Consider the following 9,786-nt stretch of genomic DNA (forward strand, 5'->3'; position numbering starts at 1 on the left):
GCATTTCCTTTTATAAATTTTAAATCTGCTCTAATAATTTAATTGATTATCCCCCTTGTTCTTTTACTATTGCTTAACTTCCATCAGGCTGTTGACTGGGGCTCTCTAATACTTGTCAACATGAACAGAGTAGGTTTTTACACAAGTACCTCAAATTCACAAACATACTTACCTCTCATTACTAACCAATAAGAAAAGTGATATCTAATAGTCCAGGACCAAGTACACTGAGACCACCCTGACAGGTGTTTGTTCAATCTGTTCTTAAAAACCTCCATTGGTGAAGATTCCACCACCTACCTGGGTAACCTGTTCCACTACTTAACTACCCTTATAGTTAGAAAGATTTCCTAATATCTAGCCTAAGTCTCCTTTGCTGCAGATTAAGCCAATAACTTCTTGTGTCCTACATTCAAATGGACACAGAGAACAACTGATCATCATCTTCTTTGTAATACCCAATATCTTTCTTCAAGTGTGGTGTCCAGAATGGGATAGAACTCCAGCTGAGAGCTCACCAGTGCCAAGAAGAGCAGAACAGTTACCTTCCATGTCTTACATATGACATGCCTGTCACCCCAAAATGACAGTACCTTTTTTCACAACTGCATTACATTGTTAGCTCATGTTCAATATGTGATTCACATAATCCCCACATCCTTTTCTGCAGTACTGCTGCCGAGCCAGATATTCCCCATTTTGTAGTTGTGCATTTGATCTTTTTTCTTCTCAAGTGTAGTACTTTGCACTTTTCTTTACTGAATTTCATCTTGTTGATTTCAGATCAATTCTTCAATTTATCAAGGTTATTTTGAATGTGCAAGTGCAAAGTGCAAGCAACCCCTCCCAGCTTGGAGTCATCCATAATTTTATAAGCAGGCTCTTCATTCCATATTGCAAGTCATTAATGAAAATACTAAATACAGTTGTACCAGACAAGACAGACCCCTGCAGGATCCCACTAGATATGGCCTCCAGTTGATAGCAAACTATTGATAACTATTCTGAGTATGGTTCTTCAAGCAGTTGTACAGCCACCTTACAGTAATTTCATCTCCAAACCACATTTCCCTAGTTTTCTTATGAGAATGCCATAAGGGACCGGGTCAAAAGCGTAACCAAAATCATGATCTATCCCACCTACTGCTTCTCCCCTCTCCACCCCCCACATCTACTAGGCCTGCAACCCTATCATTAAAGGAAATTAGGTTGATTTAGTATAATTTGCTCTTGACAAATCCATGCTGGCTATTACTTTTCAGCCTATTATCCTCTAGGTACTTACAAATTAATTGTTTGATCATTTCTTCCAGTACGTTTTCAGGAACCCAAGTTAGGCTGACTGGTCTATAAATCCCTGGGTCCTCTTTGTTCCTGTTTTTCAAGATAGATACTATGAGTTGTTCAACTACTGAGAGCCTCTCACGGGGAAAATAAAACAGCCCAACCATAGAGGAATGGTTCAAAATTAAATACACACACACACTACAGGAAGTTGTAATGGAAAAGTTAACACACTAATTATGTACTCAGCAAAATAGGCAGAGGACAGATAAATACATGGTTACCTTTTATTCAATACTCAGGCAAAGTAATTCACTTGCAAAAACCCAGCACATCTGTCCAATTATTTTTTAAAAATTAACATTTTACATACATGCCTGGTCTGTTAAATGTGTGTATAGAGATTTCACTCTATCTAATAAAGCCACCAGAAACACCACACGTGTTGTAATGATGCTCACTTTGTAATATGGTAATACTCTAGTAAATAGAAAGCACTGACTATATTCCTTTATAATGTCTCTTCAAAGAAAAGCTAATTGTTGTAATGATTGCTTCGTTTCTGGTATTTATATGGCAAGGTTTTGTAAACTGGTCAAAACTTCCTAAATGAATAGTAGATACTATGTTTGCCCTTCTACAGTCCTCTGGGACCTCTCCCGTCCTCTGGGACCTCTCCCGTCCTCCGTAAGTTCTCAGAGATAATTACTAATGGTTCTGAGATTGTTTCAGCTAGTTCTGTAAGGACCTGAGAGTGAATTTTGTCAGGCTCTGCTGACTTGAATACATCTAACTTATCAAAATATTCTTTAACCCCTTCTTCCCCTATTCTGGTGTATATTCCTTCCCCTTGCGTTAACACAATTAACCTTTTTAGCAGAGAATGAAGCAGAACAGGCACTGAACATCTCACACTTCTTGGTGCTGTCCATTATTAGCTCTCCTTCCTCACTAAGTAGTGGATCTACACTTTGTTCCTCTCTTGTTCCTAATGTTTGACAAATCTGTAAATACATTATTAAGATAGTCTGTTTTCAGTATGGGTTACATCATCAGCAAAAAGGATAATTTAGAAAGTAAAATTGATTTCCATTAACAAGTACTGAGAACGTTTTCTTCAGAACTTGCTTCAAGACCCTACCCCAGTAAGATTAAGATCTGTGATGCCTAACAACTTTTGACAATGAAGTATCTCGAAGCTTACACAGGGATTTTATATTATGCCTTTATAAAACCCAAATACTATACTGATCATACTCAGTTTTTTGTTCAGCAGTATTTTGCCTGTTGAAAAAAAAAAAAATGTGTTTTCCGTTCACTCATAAAAACTACCAAAACACAACTTTTGGCAATCCATATTTCTCATAGGAAATTCTTCAATTAGAGCTGTAATTTTTCTAAAGTATTTGATTCAAAGTTTGTGGTGCTACCACTTTTGAACTTACAGTGTAGTGATCCATATTCTAACCTTATATTCTGTACTGTTCATCAAGGCCCATACTGGCTTTGATCTCTTAAGGATTTATATGCTGCTTCTTGTCTCCATTATGAGACTATAACCTGGGCATTCAGTTCTATAGAGATAACACTCTGATTTAGCCTTTTCTGAATGCCAGTGTGGACAGTGCTTCAATAGTATATCATCAAGGTGGCAAGTTTCATGATCTCAAACCTTTGCTCCTCAAACTAATACACACTAGAATAACATTTCAAAAAACATTTGTTCACTACTTATCACAAACCTGGCAGTAAATCATTCAGGGTCTGTACACTATGACAGGAGATTATATGTATGTACTGGTTTGTTTACCAGGATTCTTAAAATTAAGAGTCAATTCCTTTATTCTTCTATCACATCAGTTTTTCCATAATATTTCAAATTGATTTTAAATATTATTTTTTAAGATCTCACTTAGCCCTCATCTTCTATTCCTTGAACACTGGTTCATTATAAAACACAGACAGGACGAAGACAAAAGGATAATGCTCATTTTTCTGTTTGTGATATTATCAATTGTTGCAAAAGAAAAATGGACTCTTGATCTCAGTACTTCGAATGTTGAATAAAACTACATCGTTTATTGTTTTCAAGTGTAAGTTTGTAATTTGTCGTGTATGTTTTTAATTATTGACTAGAGATGTAAACACTTAACATAAGCTTGCCACAAAAAATTTTGACAAGGGGTACAGACTGAAGCAAGTTTCAGAGGCAGGCCAGTTTCTCTGTTGAGATAACAGAGGCATCGAACTTGTGGCTACTTTAAAGACTTCACTCAGCAGACAAATTGAAGGTAGCTTCTACAGACACACAAAGCAGGTTATAGATTCTAAGGCCATTATGTAAGGTCCTTTTAACCTAAGAGTTCTTTATGAAGAAGTTTAAATAGTCAGACTTAAGAAAAGACTTCTGTATTTTTCAGTTAGTAGCTATTTCTTAAGCAGGCACCATGAGAGAGCATGCAGTTTAAAAAAAATTAAAAAAAAAAAAATCAGTTATGGGGGCAAGTAGCCCTTTGGCTTTCTATCTGGGTATCTTTAATATGATCACTATTTGATGCTTTATATCTCCCTATGCATATAATTTTTCGCTTTCCTCCCATCCCTCCAATGTTTGCCATGGGAGGAATTACACCAAATAGCTACAGTCTGTGCTACAGAAGTGGAAGTTCAATTGATTTTTAGTACCAAACATCACCTTATGTTAAGTTAAAGAAAGGTTAGTTGAAGTGTAGGGGGGAAAAAACAATAGGAACAGGACAACAACCTGTTGGGGAAACCTTGTAACTTCACACTCTTTTAACCACCTATATAGTTTATTGCTTAGTTTCAAATTATGTCAACCACCAGTGCTTATATGTCAACTGTGCTCCAAGGCTAAGGAATTCTGCCCAACATTAGAAAGCTTTGAAATACATATAAGCTAACATGTTACCTTTCCAGACCTTTTAGCCAGTCAAAGTAATTACAGAATACACTGCTATGAAATGTTCAGGCAGATGCTTTAAAATGTCTACGTTCAATGCTATGGCCCATTATAGCATGGCCTATCTAAATAACTCCCATACAACTCTGTTATTTTTAATCACTAAAAAACACAACCACAGAAGACTTACTTTTGGTGCAATACAGTTAACAGTTATTGGTTTATGGCAAAGAGAAAACATATTTAAAATATTTATTCTTTTATTGGATACTCTTATTATATTTTTCCCTTCATAGTAAGAGGTAGCTTTTTATATACACTATAGAAACATTGATTTCTTAAGCCTAACATTGAAATTGACATTTATCAGGTAAGATATTTGATGGTGAGCACACTGATGCACATTGTACGCATTCATTTATCATCAACAGGCACAGGGTATTGAGATGTGCAAGACATCTGCACTCCATAATTCTTGGGTATCTCAGTACTTTGTCTGTCTGTCCTTTTTGTTTTGAGAATGTAGGGTATAGAATAGGAACACATGACACAAAGCCCAGCATTCAGTTTGCAAGTGCATGCCACCTATCCTAAAATTTCATATATATTACAGCCCCCCTTTAAAAAAAAAAAGTTAAGTTCCCCTATGTTAATAGGGTAAAGTCTATATGCTCATTTCAAAAGGGTCACTATCAACTTGAAATCTAGTCAGCCAAACAAAACGTTAAAACTAGTTTAAAATTTTTACTATCACATTTTCCCATTTTTATTATTTTCTCAATTTTTGTCAAATGCACAAAGTAATCTGAAATAAAAATTGATTTTTGTATAATTATACTTTATCTTAGGTGCTACTTGTAATAACTATAGGTTAAAAAAGTGAGAGAAGTATGATTTTGAAGTTGACAATATCTCTATGGATTGAAGGGGCATTTCTTACATTTCAATACACTTTTCTTCCGTTTTCTTTCTGTTGTCAATCACAAAGGCCTCCCAACTATTCATTTTCTACTTTAACTATAAAATGAAACCCACCCATTCACAATTTGCTAGATATGTACATTTTTTAATTTGGTTCTCCTCCCCATTTGGCCATTCATCCTTGGGTGCCATATTTCACCTTCTCTTCGCCAACTATACAGCAGAGATGTCAAGCTTTCTTCAGTGAGGACACACATAGGCTTCAAAGCCACTCCACTGACAAGAAAATAAGATGTTTGTTAGAAAATTAGATGTGCTTATCCACTTTATTCTGCCTAAATATGTCCACTCTTCATTGGTCAAAAGGTAAAAGACACCTATACATTCAGATCTCTTACGCAGGTGAACATACACCAAGCCACACAGCCATCTCATTTGTCTTAGCCTGTTATTCCTTACAAAAATGTAATGAAGTTAAAAGATTTAAATAGGCACAGGACAGTACAGCGATGAGTGTGGCACAAAAGCTTAGACAAATACGCCAACAGTCAAATTTTCTATTGAATACCAAATTTATTCCATTAGAAAGACTTCTTGAATATCAGGGTATGCATATTGCTTACATTGGCACCAGCTAAGAAGCGTTCCACAGTGCAGTGCTCAGCTCTTCTGGGGATTTGAGTTTTTTCCCTATAAGAAGTCAGATGTTTTACAGAGTTCTGTGGAGGAAATGCCTGCAATTTGCATAAGTTTGCAAGTCTTTAATATTCATACTTTAAATTTAAAATTCTGTTGTGCAATTATGTAAGCATCAGAAAGAAGAAATGACTGGAGATGGCAGGGCTGCTATAATATTTGCAACACACACAACTCTCCAGCAATCCGACCAAGGCAGGTGGAGCCTTTTGCCTCTACGGAGTACCAATAAAGTATTTTTACTTGAGCACAAGGGTCCACATACATCAGATTGCAGGACTGAGGCCTAGATTTAGATACATATTAATACTAGTGGCATGAAAGAAACACAATACATTCAAAGCAAAAGTGAGAAGTGAATGAGCCACAAACAATGGGACATAGTAACAGCTCTCTCTTTCAGGCCTGCACTGTTTTGTTGAATGCATAATTTTAGAACTCAGTAAGCCTTTTAAGCAAGATACATCATAGCCCCTTTTAAGTTCCCAGCCTAAAATAATTAAACCCCATGTCTTAGAAGCCAGAGTCTCATAGGCCTAACACAATTTTTAAGGTAATATTCTGATATTTGAAATGATACCAAGACAAAGAAACTTTACATAATTGTAAAGATATTAAACGCTATCATTTTTCATTTTCTGGAACATCATTACTGTTGGATTCTTAGTTATTTGAGAGTAGTTTAAATATAGTTATATTTTTAATTTGACTAATTTCAACTCTAAAAACTACTATGAACTGTCAGTATTAGTACTTCCCCTACACTCCAATTACCAGAAATAAAATGGTACTTCTACCTTTTTGACATTTCCATTTAATTAAGGTATTGGATAAATGTATGTTTTATTAACCTGTCAATATTTGCATATTTCTAAGAGAGTGTAATGGTGGCAGTGAATGTTTATTCCCATATTCTTAACAAGAAATAACTTATTTCTACCCAAGAGGTGAAGACTATTTAATTATAAATTAATATGACCTAAAAAATTTCATCAACACTCCTTGTGGCTCTACACTGGCACATAAATCCAACATAAGTCACATTTTAGTTTTTAGTGCATATTTGAGCACTGACTAGTACTGCTCCAAAGCAGTTTTATTCACCAAGCACATCCAACAGGTCAAATAATTTCATTAAATGGTACTGGAGAGTTTATTCAGGTACATTTGTTCTGTTTCCAAGGCACTACCACAATAAATAATAATTACAACAATTAGTTTATAAAGATTCCACTACAACAGTATTTAGATACTGAAGAAGAGCAAATTTATTTGATCAGATTTAATAGTATTTCCCACATTTAAGGGACCTTTACTAAGCACAACAATGATACATGAACTACCAGCAAGTTGATCTTGCAAAATCCACACAAACACTTCATAGGTAACTTACACTATGGGGCTGCTGTCTTAGGTTTGAAGAGACTCAATCTCCCTTTCATAAGAGACCCTGTTTACTCAGCATAGGCAGCATTCAATCTTAAATTTAAGAATAATTCTAAACCAATTTTAATGCACAAAGCAATAGGAAAATATTCAAGAAACAGGCAGTGCCTTATACCTACCTCATGTTTGTCTAACTGGTCTGTTAGCAAATGGCCCTTTTTTCCTTAAATCTGTTTTAATACAATATCTATTTACTGCTCCTATACTTTTGATAGTATTTGTCCCTCCTTTTAGCAGACATATTTTGAAAGAACCAAGTATGAATAAAATCAAGAAGTGTGGTGAATTCCCTCCCCCACTCCCAGAGCTATAACCCACAACGGATGAGCTATAACTATGGCCTTGGAAACACAAGTTCCACTGCCCCTTTTAACACACAAGTATCAATTCAAATTACGAGAGACCTATCCTCTTATACTTAATAAAGAGTGAGCCAATGAGCATTTAAGTCTTGGCAGTAACATTTTATTTCCTCGTCTCTAATAGGGATCGCCTTCGCCTCCCATACAGGTCCGGAATGAACCGCAGCAGGGGTAAGTATAAGGATCATCACACCAGTCTTTGGTAGAGGAATAAATCAAACATGGCTTCCCCCTCCATACATTTCCAGAGTTACTCTCTCACTCCTGCTGCCATGGAATCCTAGTTCTACCCACAGGGAAGGCAGCAGTAGCAGCCCTCAGATGATTACTCCACTCACAGTCAGTGCAATGGGGGGTACATTTATACCCACCACCACCATTTAACGAAGTATTTTAAAGCCTCCGAGTAGATCTTTCTCCCATTGGTGCGTGCGTGCATATATATTGCACTGATTGATTTTCACCCTGGGAAGGGAGGTGACACCGACAGGCGCCTTACCCCATCCCGTCACATTTTCTCTCGCCTCCTGCAGCAGCGATGAAGAGATAGGGTGGGGGGTAACCAGAAAAAGAATGAAGCAGCAACAGCCGGGACTCCAGCCTCGGCATTGCCCCTTTCCGCTCCTCCAACACCCAAGAATCAGAGGCCCAGCTAACACCAGTAATCCCGCTGCAGCCTCCGGCGGGAGGATGGGCAGGCACCGGGGGGGAAGCCGGGGGGTGCTTGCAGGGGGCCCCGAGAGCCACCCGGAGGCGGGAGCTGAGCGAGGGGGACCGGGGAGGTTAGGGGAGCCTCCCCCTCAGCCCAGGAGGCGGCTGGGAGAGCCGGCTAAGCGGGAGAAAGCTGGGCTCTCCCGAGGATCGGGAGACCGGGGGGATAACGCCGCTGGGTGATGGAGAAGCTGGGGGCCTCGCCTCAGCGCCGCGGGCCACCCCCGCTGCCAGCCGCTCCCCACGGCAGCGCACGGGGCCAGGGCACAGCATCCCCGCGAGCAAGCAAGGCAACCTCGCCGCCGCTCCCGCCTCCAGCCGGGGCCTGCGGTAGCGTGCCCGGGGCCTCCCCCCGCCCCAGGGACACCGGCCGGGCTGCGGCCAGCTGACCTGTGCTCTGGCGCATCCTCTCGCACAGGAGCCGGGCGAGGAGAGAGGCGGTGGCTCGATACCCGCGAACGGCGGCAGCCGAGAAGACGCAGCAGCAGTAACGACGGCAGCGGCGGCGGCGGCGGCTCCGGGAATCCTGCGCGGCGGCCCCGCCCCCTCCTCCGGCCAGAACCAGCGCGAAAAATCCCCGCCGCTGATTGGATGCCGCCGCCGCGCGGCCCTTGGAGCGGCTGTTTCAAATCCCCCCGCACGGAACCGCCCGCATACGCAGCCCAGCGGCCGGGAGCGGGGTTAGGCTCTGCCTCGGGCCGCTAGTCCCCGCGACAGGCGGTAAGGGGACCTTGCTCGCAAACGGCGGGGGCCTGGAGGACGGAAGGATAGGGAAGCTGCCGCAGGGCACCCCTGAGTGCGGGGGGTGGGGACTCCCGAGAACCGGGGAGGGGCGGTGTCTTGCCTACCTCATGAGTCACGGCTCAATAGACCTGAGGAGCTGCCCTTGTGAAACCCCCATACGCGTTCACCCCCCGCCCGCCAAAGGCAGGGCGACTCCCCTCAGCACCCCATAGCCTCCCCCACGCACACTTCCTGCGCCCTCAAACCGCGCTAAGGGATGGCCCCAGGCGCTGCCGTCCCTGTCTAGGCTGGGCCTCTGGGCGGCGGCTGCGCTGAGTCCCGTACAGTGTTTCCCTCTCTGCTGCGGGATGGAGGGAGTCTTTCCCTTTTAAACGTTCCTGTGGCTACCCACGGCTCAGCCTGCCAGGACAGATGCTCTGGCTCCCTCCCTACTATTTCCTCCTCTTCTGGATCCTCTTGTAGATCAAGAGTTGTAAACACTCTGCTGCCTCTCACCCTTGGTTATAAATTCACTCCATTTCATACCTGAGGCCTTGCCTTTCCCAACATTTAGACATCAGTCTACAGCTGTGGAGGATTTGGGTGTAAATAGTAAGTAGAAGGCATCGTCTCCATCATTTGAATCCAAACAACCTTAACTCTACCTTTTTGTCTTTGTCTAGACTAGGATTTAAAGGTGGGATGTTGTGTTAGCTAGTC

The 9,786-nt window shown here is 41.0% G+C and overlaps 1 protein-coding gene across 5 annotated transcripts in view; it reads right to left on the reverse strand.

The window, feature by feature from the left end:
- The window catches only part of NSD2 (nuclear receptor binding SET domain protein 2), a 151,352-nt gene extending 142,465 nt beyond the window's left edge, over window positions 1-8,887 (reverse strand). Inside the window, exons 1-2 of one of the 5 annotated variants that reach the window (XM_084626523.1) lie at window positions 8,734-8,886; window positions 5,269-5,404 (exon numbers count right to left, since the gene is read on the reverse strand). The gene's annotated coding sequence lies outside the window, so the exon portion shown is untranslated. Of the gene's footprint in view, window positions 1-5,268; window positions 5,405-8,131; window positions 8,273-8,733 lie in introns of those variants that run through there. The other 4 variants (XM_084626525.1, XM_084626522.1, XM_084626524.1 and 1 more) reach the window with 4 other exon arrangements.
- Window positions 8,888-9,786: the final 899 nt, after the last annotated feature.

The sequence above is a fragment of the Lepidochelys olivacea genome (assembly GCF_965140295.1).
Source record: "Lepidochelys olivacea isolate rLepOli2 genome assembly, chromosome: 4".
Lineage (NCBI taxonomy): Eukaryota > Metazoa > Chordata > Testudines > Cheloniidae > Lepidochelys > Lepidochelys olivacea.